The following is a 26,685-nucleotide window of genomic DNA, read 5'->3' as shown; positions in this document are numbered from 1 at the left end:
TTCATATTTATTTTTCCTAAATATTAAGGATTTATTGGAAACTCGGGCATGAGAAGCTATCCAGGAAAGTTACCTTCAGGTAGCCTTGATTTTATGTTGATATGCAAACCCTCAGTGCCCACTTCTGTCCTTAGGGTCAGTCCTGCACAAAATATGACAGTCCTATTAAATTATGTGTGTCATTGCTGATATATATGCACTGGGCTCTGAAAATCACACTGGGAAGAAATAGTCAATGGGCAACCCCCCTATTAAAAATAATTTGATTTATTTATTATCCAATAAATCTGGCTGTGCACAGTTCTTAGCTACTTAATCAATAAACATTAGGTGCATTAATAGATTTTGGAAGGTTTACAAGTGTTTTAAGTACCGCTAGTATACATTTTATGATTCCCTTCAAGTTGCCATACTTCAGATATTCACCACATTTCCTAACTAAGATCATGAAATATGTCTCTGAAATCTATCCTCTTGGTTAGCTAAGTACTAGCTTTACTTGTACAAATTGACATATAATTTAAAAGTTACTTGGCACAATATATAATACTTAGTTCTTATTTTTACAAATAAATTAATGGCACTGGTAGGTAAAACTAATATTTTTTTAGTTGCTGTTCATAATCACCCAATCTGTGAATTATGATTAATTGGTAATATGAAGTGAGAGTGAAATGTAACAGAGGGAATGAAAAAAAGACCCTGTACAGACTCAGGTTCTTTTATCTCTAGAATACCTCAAAGGTGCCATATGTCTCCTGCAGTCAGCCCCATTTACAGGCGTGTCCTATGTGGTAATCAATTGTGGAGACACTGGTGATGTTCTGGGACAGCACTTTGAAAGATTCCAACAATTGGCTACATTGTCTGAAAATACACCAATATTTTACCAACTTGATATTGGTTGGATTGGTATAAACCTGAAATTCTCAACCAGCACTCACCATGTTTCAACTCTGGTTAGTACTTAATTTTAAAATTTTACTATGCTGATATTGTCTAATTTTTACTCTCTGCATTTATTTGTATATAATTTGATTAAACTTTACCAGTAAGTATAGAATCTGATATACTTTGAGGCTAAATTCTGTACTAAGTTCTGGTCACTACTATGGTTATTAACTATTATAATTCAGTATTAAAAATGTAAAAAACAAACAAATAAAACACATGTAGTAAGATTTGGACAGGAATGGGAGAGAACATGAATGATATGATATTAAAACTATGCAGAAAAATATGTTCAGAATTAAATCAACTTGAGTTTGTAGCTGTGTTTAATATACATGTTACACAATACATCTTTATACAGGTGCCTCTTTTATTGTCTTCCTAAAAGAGGTATTTTAAAACCCACTTAATTACCAATTTTATAAACTCAAATGTGTAACTTGTTTTTCCCAATTTTATAACCTTGTCATTATCTGCCCTATTGTAATTCACACCTACCATCATCCAGATGATAGGTCTTCGGAAGAGCCTGTGCTCTTACTATACATACATTGAAAGAATATGAGAACAGGAATAAAGGTTAATTAAGAAAAAGGAAACAGTGAGAGCACACGTATGATATACTGTGTGTCCAGAAAAGATTTCTAGTGGTTACCCTTTCAGGAAATAAAACTAAAGCCCATAGTATATGATTCTGATGAGTGCTACTTTTAAAGAACTCCCCTCTATTTTTTTTCAAAAGAGGACACATAAGAATGATGAGAAAAGCACTATGAGTTGGGGTACCAAATTAATTAAAGCCTCGGTAGTCTCTGCCTGATATTCTCACAGCTGAGAAAAATGACTTGCATTTCAAAGAAAAAAAATAAGTGTAGTGACTGCATATCATTGGGAAAGGTGTGCCTCTCTATCTAAAGTTGATATAAGAGTCTGTTGAACAAAAGCTTTTATGAGGTAAAGAGAAGAGCGTATTAGTGTGGTTGGGTTATGGAAATGAGAACAACTTCAGAAGGAGACTTACTATCTAATAGTGAGGAGCTACTCAGAACCAGCTAGGAGGGAGCTCACTGCAACATTCTGAACAAACATACCCATTTTTAGTGCTATGGGTGGTTTAAAATATATGCTATTGCCTCCACATTTTAATTGTATTCTATGTTTTGCCTGGGTAAAATTTATTTTATTTATCATGCTAAAGAGTTTATAAATCTTTGTGAAAATGTAAATTGATACCTTGCATGAATTTTAGTAAGTTCTTAGTTCTTATCTTTTTAAATTGTGCCTTTCTTCTTTCTCTACTTTCGCTCTGATAATCCAATTATATGTGTGTTAGACCTTCTCAGTAGTAGCTCTGAACTGTTGTCATCAAAATAAAATTCTCCTCTTGAGTTGGGGATCTGCACCCACAATGTAAGCAAGAGACTGCTACTAAAAAAACAAAACCAAAACCAAACCAAACCAAACCAAACCAAAACAAAACAAAACAAAACAAAAAAACAACAGGTTTTCTTCAGCACAAAGGCAAAAACCCCAGGTAGAAGCTAAAAGATGAGAAAGGAATGAAGAACCATGGGATAGGGGAAAATACGTGGGTAAATGCAAATAAGTATCGATGATTACTGTCCCAGAAAAATCATTGGTGGAGTTTGTTTCAGACCTGGAATAAAGGTACCTTTATGCAGAGAGGATTTTTGATTTGATGCTGCCCATTGCTGAGGGCTCTAACAATATGGCATCATTTTAAAATAAGCTCACAATTTGAGATTGAGTCAATTTTCCATTGCTAATTTGTTGAAACTGTCAAGATATGAAAACAGCCTATTTGGCTTACAGAGCTATTCTTTTTCAAATTAACATACTATCTATCCAACTTCAACAGATTTTAACCCAGTTTTTCATACTGACTTTCAACAATCAGTGGTGTCTTCTTGACTAAGTACCAGCTACTAACTCTATTATAAAACCATGAAGAAAAATAAAAATATTCCTAACATTTCCACTATTGATATTATTTTAGAAAGAAAATACTTAATATTTGTTTTGAAATAAAAGACACCTTATCTTTCTTCTCTGGATACAAGATTTCAGATTCTATAAAATATACCATCAGTCATAAATGACCATGTCGTTTTAAGAAAATCATGAAGTATTACAGTAAGACCTGTGTGCAACACTAGGATAAGTGATTTTGCCATGTAAGCATGTGATTTTCACCATTATGTAAAGGACAAAAATTAAAATTAAATCAACATAGAATGTGACTATAAAATTAAAATTATTATAATCCATTACAACTGGAGATTTTAAAATAAGATTATCACTTACCACAAAAAGAAAAAAATCACATATCTCTACAAAGCTTTCAACAAAGATAGACATTATAAAGGAGCTAGTGACAGAGAAGAGATGAAGCTTATGAAAATAATGAAACTGTATAATTTAATAATTTAAGATGAAATCAGTATTTGTTTTTTATATCATATCAAATATCCCATTTTCAAAACACCTGTTTCATACCAGGTACTTCATATTGTCTATTCTTTTTTTTTATTAATATATAATGTATAATTTGCTTCAGGGGAGGGAGACAAATCATATTGGCTATTCTAAAATGTTATGTGCACTTTGCAGAATTTCCATTTTCCTCTGCTCCTCTTGATTGTAAACATGATACCTTCACTGTGAAAGCCATAATTTATCATGTTGCTAAACCACTCCTTTTTAAGGCCATCAATGTATCAAATAGAAGACTAAGCCCCTTTAGTTCCAGGATTTTGTGCTGGTACAAAGGACACCCAATTGGAATTATTTTCTCCTACTTACAATGAAGTCTGCTTCATGTTCGGCCAATCCACATAACTGGGTGTGTGCTTTGTTTTTCTTTTCTTTTCTAAGATTTTCTTTATTCATTTGACAGACATAGATCACAAATAGGCAGAGAGGCAGGCAGAGAGAGAGAGAGAGAGCAAAGCAGGCTCCCTGCTGAGCAGAGAGCCCCATGTGGGGCTTGATCCCAGGAGCCTGAGATCATGACCTGAGCTGAAGGCAGAGGCTTAACCCACTGAGCCACCCAGGCGCCCCACTGCTTTGTTTTTCAATAAACATTGCAGTTCCTCAATTGGATATAGGTACTTCTGAAACCTGCCCATTTCGTTCTGATGCATCATTTTGCCTAGTGATTTGGTAAGATGATTTTATTTTTGACCATACTTATCACAATTAACGGACCCCTCAGGTGCATTTAATGCCCCCGTTTAATGTTGAATATTGTCATTTTTCAGACACTTCTGCAAAACCTTAGCCACTGGATTTGAAATTATAGTATTATGACACTGGTCCAGATAAAAGCTAGTGCCCATTCAGATATTGTGAGTTAGACTGAGGGTTACTGATCTGTCTAGGGAAACAAACCCATTGCTGAGTGGGTTTCTTTAGTTCTGGTTTATCTCCTCTACCCTCCTTCACAACTGAGGTACCAAGAAACCTCCTGACCAAGGCCATACACAGTATAATATGGGATAAGTGATTACATCAACTATACACAGGTCATTCTGACAGTCAGTGAAATCATGTATTCGAATGGGTTTTATAAGCTGGAAGAATACAACAAAAATGTCAGTTATTTATAAAATTACTTCAATGAATATTTATATTTTTATGTCAAAGAGGTTTAATTCTTATTTCATGAAGTCTGTGTGCTTTTGATTGACATTTCTTAGTTGAAAATATGTAAAAGAGGAAATAATGCCACAGGAAAACAGTAAAAACACTGGGGGGTTCCGGGACATTGGAATTACCAGAGTCGGGGCATCGGCACATATGAGCAGAGACCTCCACCACAATGCACACCACGTGACTCCTCTCAGAGTGGAATGGACAAGACCAAGTGGTGAGTCAACAGAATTGTAGCATTTCTTCCCTCTGTGGAATGCAATTTAATAGAGCTCCTTTTTATTGTGTAATTTATAATATTACTGTAAATATACATATAATATATGCTATATATCAATATATATTAATAATATATATTAATATATATTAATAATATATTATTTGATAAATTATATCAAATTATAAATTTGATAAATGATAAATTGTAGATAATTTATTTTGACTGGTTCCCACTTATTTATTTTTTTTAAAGTTGACTGCTTCTCGGTTTTTATGATTTTAAGTGGCTTACAAGGTGATGTGAAAAAACATGAAAGATCCATGACTATGTAATCAGTTCAGCATTCACTCCAATGACAAAGAGCCTCACACCCATAGGCAAGCAGGTGCCATCTGGACCCGTGTAATTGCCAAAAACTCAAAATGGCACAGGACGTCTTCCAAAGATTCAAGCCAGAACCACAGAACCATGCTCACAGATTTACAATAAAGGTTCTGCACGAGCTCCTAAGTCATATTAGACTTGCAGTTGAGGAGGAAAAAAACACTTAAAAATTGTCTTCCTGTATTTATCTTAACTGCTCTAACCAGAAACCCAGAGCACGTATTTATCTCCGGAGGACCATCTAGCTATGACTGCAGCTAAAGAAACAGAGCTGGCTGGGAGACCATTGTTGGTTCAGCAGGGATACAACTGCAGTTCCTACCTCCCACCCCCGGAACTTTCGAAGCCTGTATTCTGTTGCCTTAAACATTATCACAAACATTTTTACCTTAGGAAATTAAACAGACTACAAGGAAAGGCTGAATTTAGTAAACTTTGCCTATCATCAAAATAGCGTATTTTATGAATTATGGTATGTGAAAGAGCCTGAAAAATTAATAAATCCTTCTCCCACTCTGACAACGTGGGCTTTTTAGCATTTATGAAAGGTAACACACCAGAGAATTCCACTCAGAGGGGCCATCCCTTCCACGGCAGTATCTTTCTCGCCCACTGCTTGCTTCCTTTTCTTTTCCCACCTCAGTGCACCCCAGTTTCACATCATCCCCAACATGATTGACATCTCTTTCCTTGCTGATGGAGATCTTACTACCCACTATAGCTCAAAAGCTTGATTTAGCAGGAGTTGCCATATGGCATTTTCAAAATTGTTCTCAATCTGCATAATGCCATCGGACCTTTTGATTAAATACCAAACTGCAAGAAAAACTAGAGATGGCTCCATAGCCTGCTGAGTCTTAATGGATTTAAGTGATGCCCACAGGAGTTAAGAAAATAAAAACTTGGTTTCCAACCTTCAGACACACACACACACACACACACACACACACACACACACACGCACATTCAAATAATAAACTTGCAGATATAAGAAATTTTGATAAACATGAAATTTCCTTTTGAGAGAAGAACGCATTAATGACTGGAGAAATTGTTAGTATTTCTATTTAAAAAAGATTAGATCTATTTATGTTCAGAATTTTCACAGTCATACACTAGGTAATGTGAAATTTGGGTATAAACTACCATTTATTAGGCTTAGTTGAAGGGAATAACTAAAATGAGGCTCCCCCATCCATTTTTCCCTTAATGGACCATATCTGTTGTTTCCATCCTTAAACGGTTTACTCTTCACCTTCCCCATGGAAACCTAATAGGTGACCTCTGTATGGCCAGCCCCTCTCAGCCTATCCCCCCTTCCCCAACCCCCCCACCCAAGCATGGCCAACACCACTGGTTACTCACAGCACCAAATCATAATGTCCTTCCCAGCGTAGGCCTCTGGAGGATTAGCTATTACCCACCAACCAGATCTGGCACATGAAACAACTTCTTTTGCATCTTTCTTAAATCACCCAGATGATATCTGACCTCAAAGGTGCTATCCTCACATTGTCTTTTTTTTTTTTCTTAATTTTTTAAAATTTCTTTTCAGTGTTCCAGAATTCATTGTTTATGTACCACACCCAGTGTTCCATGCAATACATGCCCTGCATAATACCCACCACCAGGCCTACCCAACTTCCCACCCCCCACCCCTCCAAAACCCTCAGATTGTTTTTCAGAGTCTATAGTCTCTCGTGGTTCATCTCCCCCTCCAAGTTCCCCCAACTACCTTCTCCTCTCTATCTCCCCATATCCTCTGTGTTATTTCTTATGCTCCACAAATAAGTGAAACCAATGATAATTGACTCTCTGCTTGACTTATTTCATTCAGCATAATCTCTTCCAGTCCCATCCATATTGATACAAAAGTTGGGTATTCACCCTTTCTGATGGAGGCATAATGCTCCATTGTATATATGGACCACATCTTCCTTATCCATTCATCCGTTGAAGGGCGTCTTGGTTCTTTCCACAGTTTGGTGACTGTGGCATTGCAGCTATGAACACTGGGGCATAGATGGCCCTTTTTTTCACTACATCTGTATCTTTGGGGTAAATACCCAGTAGTGCAATTGCAGGGTTATAGGGAAGCTCTATTTTTAATTTCCTAAGGAATCTCCACAGTTTCTCAAAGTGGCTGCACCAACTTACATTCCCACCAACAGTGGAAGAGGGTTCCCCTTTCTCCACATTCTCTCCAGCACACATTGTTTGCTGTCTTGTTAATTTTGGCCATTCTAACTGGTGTAAGGTGGTATCTCAATGTGGGTTTTGATTTGAATTTCCCTGATGGCTAGTGATGATGAACATTTTTTCATGTGTCTGTTAGCCATTTGTATGTCTTCTTTGGAGAAGGGTCTGTTCATGTCTTCTGCCCATTTTTTGACATGATTATCTGTTTTGTGTGTGTTGAGTTTGAGGAGTTCTTTGTAGATCCTGGATATCATCCCTTTGTCTATATTGTCATTTGCAAATATCTTCTCCCATTCTGGGGGTTGCCTCTTTGTTTTGTTGACTGTTTCCTTTGCTGTGCAGAAGCTTTTGATCTTGATGAAATCCCAAAGGTTCATTTTCGCTTTTGTTCCTTTGCCTTTGGAGACATATCTTGAAAGAAGTTGCTGTGGCCGATGTCGAAGAGGTTACTGCCTATGTTCTCCTCTAGGATTCTGATGGATTCCTGCCTCACATTGAGGTCTTTTATCCATTTCAAGTTTATCTTTGTGTATGGTGTAAGAGAATGGTCTAGTTTCATTCTTCTACACATAGCTGTCCAATTTTCCCAGCACCATTTATTGAAGAGACTGTCTTTTTTCTACTGTATATTTTTTTTCCTGCTTTGCCAAAGATTAGTTGACCATAGAGTTGAGGGTCCATATCTGGGCTCTCTACTCTGTTCCACTGGTCTATGTGTCTGTTTTTATGCCAGTACCATGATGTCTTGGTGATCACAGCTTTGTCGTAATGCTTGAAATCAGGCGACGTGATGCCCCCAGTTTTGTTTTTCTTTTTCAACATTTCCTTAGCAATTCGGGGTCTCTTCTGATTCCATACAAATTTTAGGATTATTTGCTCCAGATCTTTGAAAAATACTGGTGGAATTTTGATCGGAATGGCATTGAAAGCATAGATTGCTTTAGGCAGTATAGACATTTTAACAATGTTTATTCTTCTGATCCATGAGCATGGAATGGTCTTCCATCTTTTTGTGTCTTCTTCAGTTTCTTTCATGAGTGTTCTGTAGTTCCTCGAATACAGATCCTTTACCTCTTTGGTTAGGTTTATTCCCAGGTATCTTATGGTTCTTGATGCTATAGTAAATGGAATTGATTCTCTAATTTCCCTTTCTGTATTTTCATTGTTAGTGTATAAGAAAGCAACTGATTTGTGTACATTGATTTTGTATCCTGCCACATTACTGAATTGCTAAATGAGTTCTAGTAGTTTGGGGATGGAGTCTTTTGGGAAGGCCCATATCAATAAAATTATGGATGAAAAGGGAGAGATCACAATTAACACCAAGGAAATAGAAACAATCATCAGAAATTATTATCAAAGTTATATGCCAATAAGTTAAGCAACCTAGATGAAATGGATGCATTCCTAGAAAACTAAAAACTTCCAAAACTGAATCAAGAAGAAACTGACAACCTGAATAGACCAATATCTATTAACGAGATTGAAGCAGTGATCAAAAGTCTCCCAAAAAACAAGAGCCCAGGACCTGACGGATTCCCTGGGGAATTCTACCAAACTGTCAAAGAAGAAATAATACCTATTCTCCTGAAGCTGCTTCAAAAAATTGAAGCAGAAGGAAAACTTCCAGACTCTTTTTATGAAGCCAGCATTACCCTAATCCCCAAGCCAGGCAAAGACCCCACCAAAAAGGAGAATTTCAGACCAATATCCCTTTTCAATATGGATGCTAAGATTCTCAACAAGATCCTAGCTAATACGATCCAACAGCACACTAAAAAGATTATCCACCATGACCAGGTGGGATTTATCCCTGGGTTGCAAGTGTGGTTTAACATTTGCAAATCAATCAATGTGATAGAACAAATCAATAAGAGAAGAGAGAAGAACCACATGGTCCTCTCAATTGATGCAGAAAAATCATTTGACAAAATCCAGCATCCGTTCCTGATTAAAATGCTTCAAAGTATAGGGATAGAGGGAACATTCCTGAACTTCATAAAATCTATCTATGAAAAACCCACAGTGAATATCATCCTCAATGAGAAAAAGGTGACTGCCTTCCCTTTGAGATCAGGAACATGACAAGGATGCCCACTCTCACCACTCTTGTTAACATAGTATTAGAAGTCTTAGCAACAGCAATCAGACAACAAAGAGAAATAAAAGGTATTCAAACTGGCAATGGAGAAGTCAAACTCTGTCTCTTCACAGATGACATGATACTTTATATGGAAAATCTTCACGTTGTCCTTATCTTTTCAGAAAGTCAAATTCTAAATCACAGGAATTACTCCATAATGTATATGGTTGTATATGGTTGTAATGTATATTTATATGGTTGAATCCTATAATATTAGACTTGGGAGAGAACTAAGTGTTCCTCTGATGAATTCTTAATTTTATAGAAAACAAAATGAAGGACTAGAATTATTAACTAGTATGTGTTTCTAGCCAGCACTTAGTTGTAAATTCCATGGTGCAACACAGATATCTGTGCTCTACACTTGGACATCATTCCACTGTGAAACATTGTCATTCTGTGTAATTTTAAAGAACATACAAATGTTTTATATTTTTAAGTATTTAGAATATCCAGCAGAGACAAACTATCCTTTTCCCATGGTCAATGCTTTTTTATTCAAAACTTTTAAATTATGGGGATGCCTAAGTGGCTTAGTGGGTTAAGTGTCTGCCTCTGGCTCAGGTCATGATCCCAGGTCCTGGGGTCAAGTCCCACATCGGGCTCCTTGTTCAGCAGGGAGCCTGCTTCTCCTTAGGCCCCTCCCCACTGCTAGTGCACTCTCTCTGACAAATAAGTAAATAAAATCTTTTTGAAAAAATTTCAAATTACAGTAACAATTCAAAATGTATTGTGTATTTACTACAAGTGAGATACTCTACTCATTTTCCATGAAACTGATATTTATGACAACTTTCAGTAACACAGGTGCCTGTTCACATGCAGATTTATCTAAAATGAGTTGGTCTTTCCCTTTTACACTGGCTCTCTTCTGCATTCTTTATGTTTTAGTTTAGCCGATGTAAAATTCACATAACATAAAATTAACCATTTTATGGGCAAGTATACAACTTCACGGCATTTAGTGCAACCACAATGATGTGCCACCATCACTTCTTTCTACTTCCAAACATTTTCATTGCCCCCCAAAAAATCCCATACCCATTAAGCAGTTATCGCTATTCCTCACTCCTCCTAGTCTCTGGCAACCACTAATTTGACCTCTGTCTCTATAGATTTGCTTATTCTGCACATTTCATATAAAAAGAATCATACAATATGTGGTCTTTTGCAGCTGGCTTTTTCCATTTAATGTAATTTCAAAGTTCCTCCACATCGAAGCATGTACTTAATTTCTAGATTCTTAATCTCACATGTTGATATATTCCATGATCTCTATGTTCTTTGGATTTTAAAGTAATTTGGTTCAAACACAGACACATACACACACACACACCGGAAATGAAGCCCAATGAAATAAGGGAAGAGAGGAGGCTTTCTTTTTAGACACATTGTTTCAGATTTCATACCTGACAAAGGGAAAGATGCCTTTGTAGTACCCCTACCTTCTGCATAATTAGGGGCATCTTTGAAAAGGGGGATGGGGGGCTTTGGAACTCTTCTACTTAGGTGACCTCTTCTAGCCCAGTTTACCCCATTCTCCTTTCTAGAAGCACCTTTCACTTCAGGTTTCTTCATTTTTGCAGATTCTGGGATTAACTAGTCTTCCATAAAGACAATGAGCATCCTTTCCCTGCCCTTGTACTGTGTTTCTCTACTTCATGGTGAGAACAGAGGAAAGGGAGAAATCATATCTGCATTCCTTCAGAGAATGTTTTGTAGGTCCCCCTCGCAAGTATTTATAAGTTTAATCCAGGAAGTATCTCTCACAACCACAGCCTCTCCACTACTAAAATCATATAAATCCACTTAGAGTAATTTGTCAGGAGTAATCCCCAGGGCTGCATTAATTGCATTTGTCCTTGGCTTAGGATTCACCCAGAATATACCACAAAATTTGTTTAACACTCGTTTATTGAATGCTTGCTGGGCCGGCCCTATAATCAACATTGCTGTTGGGGAACATAAATAATTAACAAATCTTTCATGTCCAAAATGTGTTCAGCCGTTCGTTGACCTCGGAAGAGGTAATGTGGTTAATGCTACGGAAAGACCCAAAATAAAAGTTTTAGTTCTAAAATAAAATGTTAAGTTCTGTCTATCCAAACTTCCTGGAAAGTAATTTATGGATTGCTCCACTAACCCCAATAACACGGATGAATAGAGGAGGCTATAAACCGAGATCTCTCACCTCCTTGCACTGGATGCAGGTGTGGGCTTGTCTGCCCTCGGGACGATGTATCAGTGGAGTGTTAGAATTAATAAAGTGCTTCGGAGCCTTTTTGGCTAAGATTCTACAATACAAATGAATCTCTTTCTGAAGCTTGTAAAGTTCAGGAAGTACGTAAGTTAGAGTTACTAACATCCTCATACTCAGTTTAACACAGAGGGACTGGGGTCCTAAGGAAAGATTCTGAACCTGACGCTAGTCAGGGAGAACATACTTGGTAAGGAAGGGCGCCGTTCCTAAAAACTGTGTTTCATAGACTCTACACAGACTCACCCCTTTGGGACTGATCTTACTGGCAAAATCTAACAGGTGAGAGCTGAAGTGATCCTGGTGGATATACACGTATTTAAAAGCCAGACTATTCGGTATTTCTCTCCTAAGAGGTCCTCCTTTAAAATAGTGAACCTAGTCTGAAAGTGGTCTCCTATATCCTTGCACCAGCATCACTCCCTGTACCGAGCACTGTTTGTAACCTGCCGCCTCTCTGCCTGGTACTTGTTCAGTGTGGGAGGCAAGCCGGGGGTCCTCGGGGGTCAGCCCTAACCTAACAGGGGCCTCGGTCGAGAAGTCTCAGGATTCCTCCACCCTCGGAGGGGACGTGCTAAGGCGCACTCCGCAGTTGTGTATGCGTCCGGGTGAGACAGAGATCCTGCCGCCAGTGTTAACTGCTCAGTAGCACATCATGCGTTTTTTTCCCTTAGCTCCCCCTCCTATCTCATTCTCCTCCCTTCATTCCTGTATGTTCTGGGATCGGCTCTGTTGCGGCTGCCTGTGGAGGCAGACGGACTTCTCTCCGGAGTCTGGTCCTGGGGTCAGCGCTGATAGTAATGTCTAACATGGACCAGGAGGGGAGGAAAAGATTAACATCCACGTAACTGATGTTTGTGGGGAGAGCAGGACTGGCCTCTCAAGTAGGTCCACGGAGTCTGGAGAGGACAAGCAAGGGAAACTGGGCTGGATTGTTATTGTGTTAAGGGTGAGGCCGAGGCGAGGAATCTCGCGGATTCTCATAGAGACCAGCAAGGACCCGTGGTTTGGGCTCCTCCTGCAAATGCCAGAGGAGGGAGCCCCTAGAATTTCCTCTGACCTTGCATGCATGTGAGGCCCAAGAAGAGGCAGGCGTGAGACATAAAAGTCGTCAGCATTCAGACATCAAAACCTGAGATTAGGCATTGGATTACAGCTTCCCCTGATGTTGGCTGATGACCGAAATGTGACATTCGATCTCATTGTACTTGAAGTTAAGCCTGTCATTATGGCGCTCTGTGGGACCTGCAGCCTGAGGCGGATAGGGAGGTGAAAGTTCTATTGAACAGCACCCTTCCACTCCCAGCATTTTCAGGAATCTGGAGGAAAGGGACGTGCACTATAGGTGGAACAATGATTCACCCCCCCCCCCCCCCCCCGCTTTGTGGGCTCTTGTGAGCATCTGCATGTCCTTAAGAAGTGTCAAGTAGCTCTCCCTAGAGGAGGATGGGATCCATGTCACGTCCCATCCAAGCCCCCCCGGGAGAGATGGGTGCCGTTCGGGCCTTTCCTGAAGAATTCGTGCGCGATGGCGAAGCTATTCAGGTATGACATTGGCAGCCAGGGCCAGGTGTGTTGTGTCTCTGTGGAGGGGAGAGCACCTTGCTGCTAAGAAGTTATAGAATCGGCACCGCAGGAACCTATTAGCCAAAGATAGAACAGCAAAACGTTGAAGAGTTGCCAGTTGGAAGGAGTCCGTAATTTGAATAATATTGGGTGTGGGAACCTTCGTGGATTCTGTACTATTCAATTTGAGGTAATCCACTTTGAAGTACCATTCAGGGTTTTTTTCTGGGTTTAAAAATAGGCTGAGTTGAGTTGTTACATGTAGAAGATGTAGAGATACTCACCCCTTTACAAATTAGCTCTTTTATATACATATATTCTTAAATTAGTTTCAAACCCTGACAACTCTGTGTCATTTATATTACACCACATTAACTATTTTAACTGGGAGGTAAGCTCCATGGTTTGTCAAGCCAATTTGTAAGTGCCAAAAACCTAATTTAATTTTAATTTATTATTCATTAGGTCATAGTATCTATACCCTCTATGAAATATTTCAGAGTACTGGATCCTAAGACTGTGGGAGATGGAAGTAAGGCAGCAGTACCAACGGGGCATATCTATTTGTCGTCTATTTTATATCCACTGACTTCTTTAAGTTGATTGATGATATCCTGTTCAAACCTAGTAAAATCCTCAAGTAATATTGGGAACAACATTACTGTTTGAACACTGCGAGTCCCACTGTACATGAAGGTTTGCAGTTGGTGCATTTTCTGCAGATGTTAAAGTTAATTCAAAACTTATATGACAGAAGTGCAAAACCCATTCAGCACTCCTTTGTCTTCTGGTTGTGCATAATTTTTTTTTTTTTTAAATCTTGAATTTCCAATTGGGTCAGATTGTGGACATTTTTTTTCAGGTTTGGTTTTTGTTGTTGTTTTCTCTTTCCTCCCCTGTATCCAGGTGTCCTTCTATTTTTTATTCATTTCTGTCTGTTTCTCTCTCTTTTTTAATCACTAGATAAACACCAGAGTGACCCTCTCTACCCTGCTCAGCTTTGTAATTTTCTTCCTCCAGGAAGCCACAAATCAGTGCTGTCAGGTTGGGGACCTTCCCTACAGCAGTGAGTGCTTTATATCCCCACGCCTGAGTTGGGCTTGAATTATCCTCTTCTCTGTACCACAGGTGAGCCAAGACTGTTTTTCTGACTAACACTGAGGACCGGGACCTTTGTAGTGACAGAAGTCTAGGCAGTGGTGGCAGCAGCAGCACAGATATTTAAGGATATTTATATGATTCAAAGTATGGGTCTCAAAATGCCACTTCCCAGCCATTTTTTTTTTTCCCATTTCTCTTCTTGCTTCTCTCTTCACTCTGTGTCTACATACACTCTACAGACTGCTTCTGGGGCGCCTGTGTGGCTCAGTGGATTAAAGCCTCTGCCTTCAGCTCAGGTCCAAGGTCCTGGGATCGAGTCCCCCATCGGGCTCTCTGCTCAGCAGGGAGCCTTGGTTCCTCCTGTCTCTGCCTGCCCCTCTGTTACTTGTGATCTCTGTCTGTCAAGTAAATAAAATCTTTAAAAAAATAAAAAAATAAATAAAGACTGCTTCTTCCTGTGAGCAATCACCCAACGAGCCTATGTCTCCTACTTGGGATAGTTTCTTTTCCTCGGAGGGCTCGACAGACTGGGGGCCAGCACCTGACTGATCGCACAGGTAATCTGTCATAGGTACAGTTTTCCCCCGAGCCTAGCTAGCACCAGCCCCCATTTCATTCAAAAACGCAGGAGGCAGTTTTTGGCTGAGATGTACGATCAGGGTCACCTTAAGGAAGGCTCCGATCCCAAACTACCGCACCTATGGCCAAGTAGTTTTCAAAACTGTGGCCTTAGGTTGATCTAAATCTCTGACAGAGCTTGGTGGGACTCTGCAACGCAGCCGGAAGGAACAGCTCACAGCACCAGCTGCACCACGTGACGATGCTGCAGCAGAGAAACAAATCAAAGCAAGAGAAGAAAGGCCCAGGGCGGCGGTAGCGGTTGTCTAGACGACCTGGTCCTGTGGCCAGTTTGTTACTGCCTGCTTGCCTCTGTAAGTAAAAACATCCTCCCAAATAAATGACATAATCCAAAACCCAATCCCAGGGTCTGCTTCTGATGTATCCAGTGTAAGACATAACCCTTTTATTCTGGTAGCCAAATCCCTCACCTGGATTAGAAGACTTTTTTTTTTTTTTCCCCCTAACTTACGCTATGCATGGTTGCCAGTCAGGTTAGGCAGTTAGGCGTGAGCAAAGATGGACAAAGCAGGTGCTGGCTACAGTCCTGGAGCCACCCCCGAGGATTAGCAGCCACATCTTCAGAGCCGCCTCTAAGGGCTAACAGGACAAGTAAGGCCGAGCCACAGCGCTGGCTCAAAAACCACAAGGGGACTTCTAAGATCCGAGCAGGCACACGAGGTGTGCAACATGCCGGTAAGTACCTTTAAAGTCACAACAAAACTCATTAAAAGTCCATAAATATGCGATGCATAAATAAGTACAATTCTAACTGAATGTGTCGTGGGTGGGCACACGCGCAGTGGCCAAAATGTGATACAACCACCAGCTGTCAGTCAAAAATGTCAATCAAAGCCAAATCTACAGGTGCACAAAGGAGACTGAAAAGACGCAGCTAGAGCTTCTCAGAGCCGTTGCCTCTCTCTCTGGCACTGGCCGGCTTTCACTCTTGAATGTGTACTACACGTATCCACTCTACAGACTCTATCTCCCCATTCGGGTCTTGGGTTTCCAATTCTTTGGTGCCTCTGGGACAAGAACCGAGTAACCCAATAACAATCACATTACCCTCATTCCCTTTGCACACAGGAAAGGGTGCACAGTCCATGGCTAACCAGTCAGTGGTCCAGGTAACCGACCAAAGTCCAAGGACTGGGCATGTAACTCAGTCTCGGTCAATACCAAGTCTTTCTCTGAGATTTTATTCTTTAACTGTTTAGTGGAAAAAATAATCTCTCTCCACGGAGGCCTTAAGGTAGAATAACATAAGCCTGCAAGCATGTTTGCTGACACACCAAGAAGGTTTATGTGCAGAAAGAGAGAATATAGCCGTTATGCAGAGAGGAACAGGTGCAGATTTTAGGTTGGGGGTGGAGAACAAGAGTGAGAGTCAGAGCGAGCCAAAGCTGGAGAAAGACAAAAGAACACAGTGAACAATATGATAGAAGTCCACGGATCCAGCAGGGCCATGATCAAATATTTAAAACAAAACCAAAAAAGTGCTGAGGCACACACGCGCACACACACACACACACACACACACGCTCACACACAGTTGCTTAAACTGGGTTGAGTTGTTTTCTCACTTGCCGGTGAAAGATTACAAATAATCTATATTGTATCCATATTGTTTGTTTATGTGGAGTATGAAGCAGATACAGTCAGGGACCACAAACGGTTTTTTTCCTTAGAGTGTATCCCCCAAAAATGAGTTTAATGGCTTATTTCCTTGAAAGAATGAGGCTAGCAATCATAGATATGACAGATACACTTAGGAAAGGGTTTATTCTGTTCTGTCTTTATCCCTTTTTAGTGAATGGTATGTATATTGTTGCGTGTCCTCTCTTATGAGACAAAAGTAATGTAAACACAGAATCCACCGTCAATATGATCCTACTACCAATTACATACTTCATAAATATTTGTTGAACGAATGGATTTAAGGATAGAGCTGAGATAACCTTTAAAACATAAAAAAGTAACATAAAACTTAGATTCTCTGAAATATCAGGGGTCTCACCCCATTTCTGAAAGCCCTTGAGGGATGAATTATTTGATCCATTCAGAATATTTCAAAGAACAACCATCCCATATGGCATAAAAAATAAAGATCTTAAACTCCAAACCAGAAACTTCAAAGAAAAAATGAAGGCCAAATATAGACATTAGATTTTTTTGTTGTTTCCCTATAAGTCAACAGCTTTGTGTTCCTTGCGTTTGTTTCCAGACACCTAGGCTTATGGAAAAAACATTAATGTTATAGCTGCACATAAATCTGAGATATAATGCTACTGGTGATGAAAGAAAATAAATATAAATGTATATATTCTGAACATCTGACTATCTTAATTAATTTTATTATTCAGCCAAATAAAAATTTTAAATTTACTGGCACCATTCTTTAATATTCTTCTTTGTTTGGACCTAATTCATTTTATTGCATTACAAACAGATTTCCAGATATAAGATAAATAATAGTTAAAATGATCAAAATATTGAAGATTTCATTTTTAAATTTCCGACAAGCCATCAAATTTCTATAAATAACTCATACCTATACTTTCTAGGTTACATTTTCTCAAAGACTGAGGCTGGAAATAATGATATTGCTACTGTTCCACAGTCTACGTTCCTTTATTGTCTATATTCTGTCATGTTTATTCATTACTTGGAATGTGGCTTTAAAGTCATGCATAGAAATATATGGTATTAAAGGAGTCTTTATTACATTTGAAGCCATTTTAATCTGAGCTGAACATAAAAAGAAATCATTTAGCTCTTGCTCTTGACATATGTTTTTAAATGAATTCTTTGTTTTCTGAAAAACAATTACAGGTGCGAGAAGTACTTTTCTGTCACTCAGATCTCATGGTTTGTTTTGGAACTACAAAATACAATGGGGGAACTAAGTGCCATAATATGCTGGGCTTGGACCAAAGTTAAAACACTTTCCTTAAATTACACTTTTGCAAAAAGCTTTGTGACACAAAGATTGATGTTGACGGCCAATGATACTATTTTTATAAGTACAGAGCACAGTATTGTTACCTCTTATGGGTCTTTCTGTAATACATTGAGGATTCTGAGCATACTAGAGAGAAAAAGAAAATTATTGAATTCCCAAGATTTTCTCCTTGCTATTATATGAGTTACTTCCCTCTTCTTTACTAAATTTTAATAGTTTAAATGCAAGGTTTTCACAGTCTTCTTTACATTCCTCATGAAACCTTGGAAAATGTTTTGCATACAGTCGTCCCTAAAAACCCGGATGTGTTATGGACACAACTCAAAAGGCTCTGGAACCTACCAATGATCCAGAAAGAAATCTTGTGTATGGAACAATCAGCTAAAGCAGCAAGCAAACACTTATGAAAGAGAAAGAAACAATCACTTCAAGGCATCATTGAAAGGATGAAAACCTTGAGCTGAATGACCATAGTTTGGGTTCTCTGGCACTCTGAACTTCTCCACATGGCTCTTCTAAATTTTAGTTGCTCTGTACACCACGTTCTGGATCCAAAGTTTACACTCTAACCAAAATTAGTTTTGTTAAATTGAGTACAAGGAAAGAGGGAAGAAAAGAGGGAGTGACGGAGGGAGGGAAGAAGGAAGGAGTGATTGAAGGAAGGAAGGAAGGAAGGAAGGGCTTCCCTACTTTACTTCTGCTCAATTAAATCAAGACATTTTGCTACATAATGTAGTCTGTGTAGAACATTCCACCATGGACTCAATTAAGCTTGGGGAACTCTAGATTATTTTCAGGAAGATTTGTTTATCCATAGAGACTTAATTTGTGTATATCTGGCACAAAATGAGGGGGTCATTGGTAATTTTCAGTAAATTTCATCACCAAATACGGGGAGTTTTGGTCTTTTGCTCCACAATGACATTTCCTTTTGTTTCCTCCAAACTGAGCTGTGTTTTCTCCTCCCACAATCCTTTCTGATCCAGCCTCCATATTTCGTACATTTTGAATCTCTCCCACATCTCACTACTGCCATTCTGTATTGTTTCTAATTTGTGCCCTCTTCCAAAACTGTGCCTATACAAAATTTTAGGAAATTAAACCTCAAAGCATATTTTTTTCTTTTATTTTCCTAGAGGTTCCCCACCCCAGAGGTATTAAGTAAAGAAAAATAAAAGTAAAAATTATTAATTAATCTTATATCATTCTCTAAGTCTAATCTTTTTTATTATCAAAAAAGAATAGCTAGGTAGCATTTGGACAAACTGGGTCAGATCTCAAGAAGGTTCTTATGTGATTCTGCTATAGAATTTTGTCTCTCACCCCACCTCCACTGTTGCTGTTCTCAGAATGAGAAGTTCAGGATTCCTCTGAAGTTGATACATTTCCTGCTTCTGCAATAGAACACTCACTGCTAATTATATCCTTTTTTTTAAATTCTAGAACTAATTTGTTTTATTATTTTTTCAGATTTCACATTCCTAATAAAGACTATATTTTATTTCTTTTCCAAAGTTTTTATCTAAATTCAAGTTAGTTAACATATAGTATAGTATTGGTTTTAGGAATAGAATTTAGTGATTCATCACTTACATACAACACCCAGTACTCATTACAACAAGTCCCTCCTTAAGGCCCATCACCCATTAACCCATCCTCCCCCCGCCCACTTCCCCTCCAGCAATCTCCATTTTGTTCTCTATAGTTAAGAGTCTCCTATGGTTTGCCCCCCTCTGTTTTTATCTTATTTTATTTTTCTTTTCCTTCCCCTATGTTCATCTATTTTGTTTCATAAATTCCACATATGAATGAAATCATATGGTATTTGTTTTTCTCTGACTGACTTATTTCATTTAGCATAATACACTCTAGTTCTACCCATGTCCTTGTAAATGCCAAAATTTCATTCTTTTTGATTGCTAAGTAATATTCCATTGTATATATATATACCACATTTTCTTCATCCATTCATCATTTGATGGACACTCAGGCTCTTTCCATAGTTTGGCTACTGTTGATGTTACTATAAACATCAGGGTTCAGGTACCCTTTTTTATCATTTGGGTAAATACCTAGTAGTGTGATTATTGGATCATGGGGTAGTTCTAGTTGTAAGTTTTTGAGGAACCTCCATACTGTTTCCCAGAATGGCTGCACCAGTTTGCATTCTCACCAACGGTGCATGAGGATTCCCTTTTCTCTGCATCCCCATCTGTTGTCTCTTGTGTTGTTAATTTAAGCCATTCTGAAATGTATGAGGTGGTATCTCATTATGGTTTTGATTTGTATTTCTCTGATGAATGATGTTGGGCATCTTTTCATGTGTCTGTTAGCCATCTGGCTGTTTCCTTTGGAAAAATGGCTATTGATATCTTCAGACCATTTCTTAACTGATTTGTTTTTTGGGTGTTGAATTTCCTAAGTTCTTTTTAGATTTTGATATTAAATCTTTATCAGATAGGTCATTTGCAAACATTTTCTCCAATTCTGTAGGCTCCTTTTTAGTTTTGTTGATTGTTTCCTTCACTGTGCAGAAGATTTTTACCTTGAAGAAATCCCAATAGCTAGTAAGAAGTTGCTATGGCTGAAGTCAAAGAGGTTACTGCCTGTGTTCTCCTCTAGGATTTTAATGGATTCTTGTCTCACATTTAGGTCTTTCATCCATTTTGAATTTATTTTTGTGTATGGAATAAGAAAGTAGTCCAATTTGATTCTTCCAAATGTGGCTGTCCAATTTATCCAACACCATTTGTTGAAGAGACTGTCTTTTTTTTTTTCCATTGGACATTCTTTCCTGCTTTGTCAAAGACTAGTTGACCATTGAGTTGTGGGTCCATTTCTGGGTTCTCTTCTGTCCCACTGACCTACGTGTTTGTTTTTGTGCCAGTGCCATACTGTCTTGATGATTATAGCTTTGTGATACAGCTTAAAATCTGGAATTCTGATGCCTCCTGCTTGTTTTGCCTTTTCAACATTACTTTGGCTATTCGGGGGTCTTTTCTGGTTCCATACAAATTTTAGAATCATTCATTCTAGCTCTATGAAAAATACTGGTGGTATTTTGAAGGGATTGCATTGAATGTGTAGATTGCTTTGGGTAGCATAGACATTTTAACAGTATTTGCTCTTCCAATCTGTGTCTGCTACTTATATTCTTAAACCAGCATTTGTCTAAAATATTGTTATTAGCAAAATGTACTGTGTAACTTCAAAATTATTCCCAGAATTAATACGCATTTCCTGAGTAAAATCTCTCCTTGTATGCTCATGGCTAATAAACAAATGATTTATGTGAACCCATCAGACACATAATTATACATATCAATGAATGCAAGTAAACAGAAAAAAAGTTAATCTTTGTTAATATGGGGAAACATTTCATCACATACAATGAATAAATAGAAAGTATCTCACTGGAGGCATTATTCTTAGAATATATGCTGCTTATTCCATTCTGTGCACATTTCTTTAGAACTTACAATGTCAGGCCCTGTGCCTGTGTGTCACAATAAAGCTTCTCATTTATTTTAAAAGGGAAAAAAATCCAGGACAATAAGTGTGAATAAGGTGCTTCAGCATGATTAAGTTCTAGGAAAAAAATTGAGTCTTGAGGCTAAGTGAGCATTAGCAGGAAACCTGTGTGACCGACCCCACAAAAAGTGGACGGAAACTTCAAATTATGCTATTTTTCAAGTCTGAAATTGTCTTAGGAAAACAAAAGAATGGGGAATTTCAGAAAGTAATTTATTTGCATCTATAATTTCCTATAGTTGAGAATAATGCATATTATTTGAGGAAACTTTTCATAGAAATCACTTATCCTGCCATCAGATAGAGAAGAATTGTTCAGTTCAAAGGGAACCAACAAAAAGGATTTCAGAATCATTTGGTGATGAATTTTAATAAGATTTATAATTATAGAGATTCATGTGCGAAGACATTTTGAACTGATCCACAATAAAAAATGTGCGTAGACGTCTAAAGACATTAAATTACACAAGTCCCATTGCATCTGAATGCCAACTATTTAAAAAGCACTATATTAGCATTCATATGCATATCTACTTTATAATTTCCTATCAACAATCTGATTTTTAATTTACATTCAACAATAACTGATTTACAAATTAAAACTATCTTTGAAAGCCGTGCTCCTGATGTTTACAGCTCCGAGGAAACTGCTGGAGGTGCTCATTTCACCCCTCACCTCCCAGAAAGTGCCTGAAGATGCATCTTACTTACTACAGGAATATTTTGAATATATCTTCTCATCATTCCACAAACAATAATATCAGTAATTAGCGGCCAATGTATGAAGTAGCGAGTGAGTGACGTGTCATCAATATTGGGGTGGCTAGACCATGGGATGAAAAAAAAAGAAAAGACAATGATGACAGATTCTGCATATGGGCATCTTTGAGGAAAGACCGGAAGAATGCGTCAGAAGAGTGGTGATTTTCACAGAATTTCTCTTCTGATGTCATATACACTTAGGAATGCCTAAAGGATGGAGTCATTTCACTATTTGCAATAATAATATTAAGATAATAATAATTATTTTTATTATTGTTTCATGTCTATGGTTATTAAGATGAATCATGTCACTTGCTTATTAACATATATCAAACTGCAACCCAAATTTATGCATGTTTTGTAATCTGGTTCAAGAGAAAAATGATTCATCAGGAACTTTCTATCTTGCATGAATAAACTCTGCAGTACAGCCAAGAGAAACCAAGAGAAAACATTTGGAAAGTCAAATGGGGGATTTTTTTTTTTTTCCTAAAAGTCAACATTGAGCATAGAAAAAGAAATAGACTTATCTCTATAAATGCTTAAATTGTGATACAGAGATGTACATTAGCACTTGGTAAGAAAAATGACAGAGACCATGTTGTTCCTGTTGAGTTTTATTAACTCTTCTGTTAAAACCACAACGTTCTGGTATTTACCTTATAGATTCTCAAGAAGAGATTGTCTTCCTGTAACAGATTCAATAAGAAGCTAATAGCCAATAATTTAGTTAAGTTTAATAATAAGGAGTGCCTTCAGTATGTGGCATGGACATTGCTACTTCAATCTGAACTTGAAAAATACTTTTCTTAAAATATTTTATTTATTTATTAGAGAAAGTGAGAGACAGAGCATGAGCAGAGGGGGAGATGCAGAGGGAGAAGCAGGATCCCTACTGAGCAGGGAGCTGGAAGCAGGGCTCGATCTCAGGACCCCAGGATCATGACCTGAGCTGAAGGCAGATGCTTAACTGACTGAGCCACCCAGGCGCTCCTGAACTTAAAAAATACTTTTAATATGTAGAATGCTTATATTACTATAGGAACAATTGAATAAAGGGCTAATCATATGTCTTATAAAGTGTTAAACAGGAACAGGGAGCAAGGATACCTTTGTATTGGAGTAAAAAAATGGTGAAGCCAAGAAATAATAAACCAATTCTCGGGGGTGGGGGGAATGGGTCGTAGGAAATGTAAAGTCAAGTTAAAACCATATAATAGACATAAAAATATTTGTGGAGTCTGAAAATATCATTATTCAGCTAACAGATATTCAGCTGAGTAAACTGAGAACCGAAATCAGAAGATGTAAATGGGAATAATTAGAGACCAAACCTTAAAGTGCCAGTTATTAACTCATGCTAAATTACATAGATCTGTAAAGGAAAAGCAGGTTTTCTGGAAGTCCAGTGTCACCAAACCTCCCAAATAGGAGGGCAGTTCTTATTAGAAGTCTCCACCAAAAAAAGTGTTTTCTTAAGTCCAAAGTAATCAGGATGTTAGTTGCAGGAAAGTCTGGACATGAAATATGGTCACTGGAGGTGGCACTCCAAATGATTGTCAGTCCTTGGACTTTTAAGGAGACAAAACATAATCCTAGTCCTAAGTGAAAAGGACAAAAAAGAGAACCAGACCTAAGCCTTTTCACACCAAGATACATTTTCTAAAACTGTGTTTCAAAGCAGGTGTTTGGCCATAGGAAATTAAGGCAAGGACCAAACCACAAAATTAGGAACTTGAGCGGAGTTGGTTTGCAGCTCCTGCTCCCCTGACCTGTGCTATTCCCCATTACTAGCGTTCTGTGATGGGCTGGAATCCTGAGTCTGATATGGGTCTGATAAACAAAGACCACGCGGATGAGAACAAGTAAAAACTATTAGGAGCTTGCAGCAGAGAGCGAGGCAGCGCCATCAGTTACATTTGGCAAGGTCCCAAAGGCAGCAGGAAAGTGGGAAAGTTTGAAAGTGGGGAAAAAAAAAAAAGAAAGAGAGAGAGAGAGAAGATGACACTTGTATTCTGATTAAAGGTTGTTGGCATGGGGAAGCAGGAAATGGGCTAACTAGAAACAGGACATCTTATGTGATTAATTACTGGTGCATATTGCCCTTTCTCTAATCCTAAATTGGAATTGGGGGCAAAATTATGGAAGCCAGCAGTTTTTTGTTTTTCTTTTATCAAGTCCTAGTAGTTCAGGGCTCTGCAAATCCTGGTTTGGGTTCCAGGGCTAGCTGCTGTAGAGACTGTGGGTCAGAGTTCAGCTGTTATACAGGATTTGACCTTGAGTGTTGGTCAAGCCAATCTCTCAATGAGTTAATGGCTTTAAATACAGGATGATCAAAGCAAAGGAGAAAAGCTCTGAGAAGTGGGTAATAGCTCTGTCATAGGGAAAGTGTTGGTGCACAGTGAATGGCAATCTGGGACTTCCTAAGCAATAATCAGTGATTCTCATCCCCAGGAACAACAATGAAAACCAGGTAGAACCCAATGACCAGAAGACAGGGTCATAGGAAGGAAGAAATGGAATTTGTTTCATGGAAAATGTGAAGAAAAAACTACATTTCTTATTGCGTTATAATCAACATATATCATTACATGAGTTTAAGGTGCACCATGTGTTGATTAGACACATTTATATACTGCAATATGATCACCTCCCTCCCTCCCTTTAGCTAAAACATCCATCCCCTCACATCATTACCATTTCTTGTTTGTGGTGAGAATATTTAAGATCTAGTTTTAACAACAAACTGTGAGCTTTTAAGATTATATTGTTACTAAAGCACTGACTTCTAGATTCCTAGAAATCAAAAGACTGGGGATGTATCTTAACTTGTATCGTAAGGGTGAGTTTGTAAAAGAGAGTGACCTAGTCCTGGTGGTAGGGACCAGAAGTGTTGCAGACCCAGCAAAGACTTCAGAAAGTGTGGATTTACACTCAACAGATGTTTCCACTGTCAGTTCAAGATTACTGACTGGGTATCCCCACCTCATGGACCCTGGAATTAATTCAGAGGAGAGAATAGTGTAGATAAAATTCTAATCTACTGAGTTAAACTGTTAGTAATTTTAAAAAAAGAACGGAAGGAAGGAAGGAAGAAGGAAAGAGGGGAGGAAGGATAAATATGAATTGATTAGATATTACCCTGAAGTGTCCGGCTTCTTTTTCTGTTTTCTGGAATAAATGAGGTTTTTGAAATAATTAAGATCTATTAAATAATTATTCTTAAGTTACACTGTGTATATTAAGATCATGGATTGTGGAAGTAAATATGTCTGAAAAGCACCAGGTACTCCTGGTAGAAGGAGGGATATCAGGCACACATCTCCACTCTCAGGTTTACTGGAAAAAATGAAATTCCCCAAAGTGGAAAAAAAAAAAAAAATCCAACACAGAATACAAAAGTAGGTTCCCTTAGAGCATTTGTTTAGGTTCTTAAAGTAAATTTACTTTTTTATGACTATAAAATTAATACAAACATTTCACAGGAAATGTTAAAAACACAGTAATGAAGAAAGAATAAAAATATAGTTACTAAAAGATGACCCACAAACAAAAGAAGCTTTCTAAGTGATCGTTTTTTAGACTTCAGCAAATTTTTGCAAAGATTAGGTTTAGAAGAAGGCTTAGTCCCGGGGAACACCTACATCTCCCTTTGTCAGAGTGTAATTTGGTGAGCATTTTACCCGATGGGCTTCCCTCAGAACGAGCTCCTCCACTGTATTTGGGAATGCTGTGCTGCAGTCTCCCTCCCTTTTGCACACTGAGGGATCAGAGTCTCTCAAAAATCCTGTAGTAGGAAATCTGTTTAATTTACTGGGCTCATCGGGCCATTTAAACATCATGCGGACATGGGACAGCATTGCCGAGTCACAGAGAAAAGAGGGCTTGTGCTCTTCAACCGGCACCGGGCAGGTTTGTGCCCGCCTAACTTGAGAGCAGACTTAACAATGCGCAATGAGGTGCAAACGCAGGAAACCAGTCTCCAGGAATCATACTGCGTAAATCCCACGGAAGAAAATTTAGGGAGGCGCCTTAGTGGCTCAGTTGGGTAAGCATCTGTCCTCAGCTCAGGTCATGATCCGAGAGTCCTGGGATCAAGTTCCACATCAGGCTCCCGGCTCAGCAGAGTCTGCGTCTCCCTCTGCCCCTCCCCTTGTTCACGCTGTCTCTCCCCGTCTCTTGCAGACAGATAGATAGATAAATAAATAAATAAGTAAATAAATCAATAAAATCTGAAGAAGACGAAGAAGAAGAAGAAGAAGAAGAAGAAGAAGGAGAAGGAGAAGGAGAAGGAGAAGGAGAAGGAGAAGGAGAAG

Source organism: Lontra canadensis, unplaced genomic scaffold, assembly GCF_010015895.1.
Source record: "Lontra canadensis isolate GAN:19392208 unplaced genomic scaffold, GSC_riverotter_1.0 scaffold44, whole genome shotgun sequence".
NCBI lineage: Eukaryota > Metazoa > Chordata > Mammalia > Carnivora > Mustelidae > Lontra > Lontra canadensis.
The sequence above is the reverse complement of the archived record's forward strand: the minus strand, read 5'-3'. Positions refer to the sequence as shown.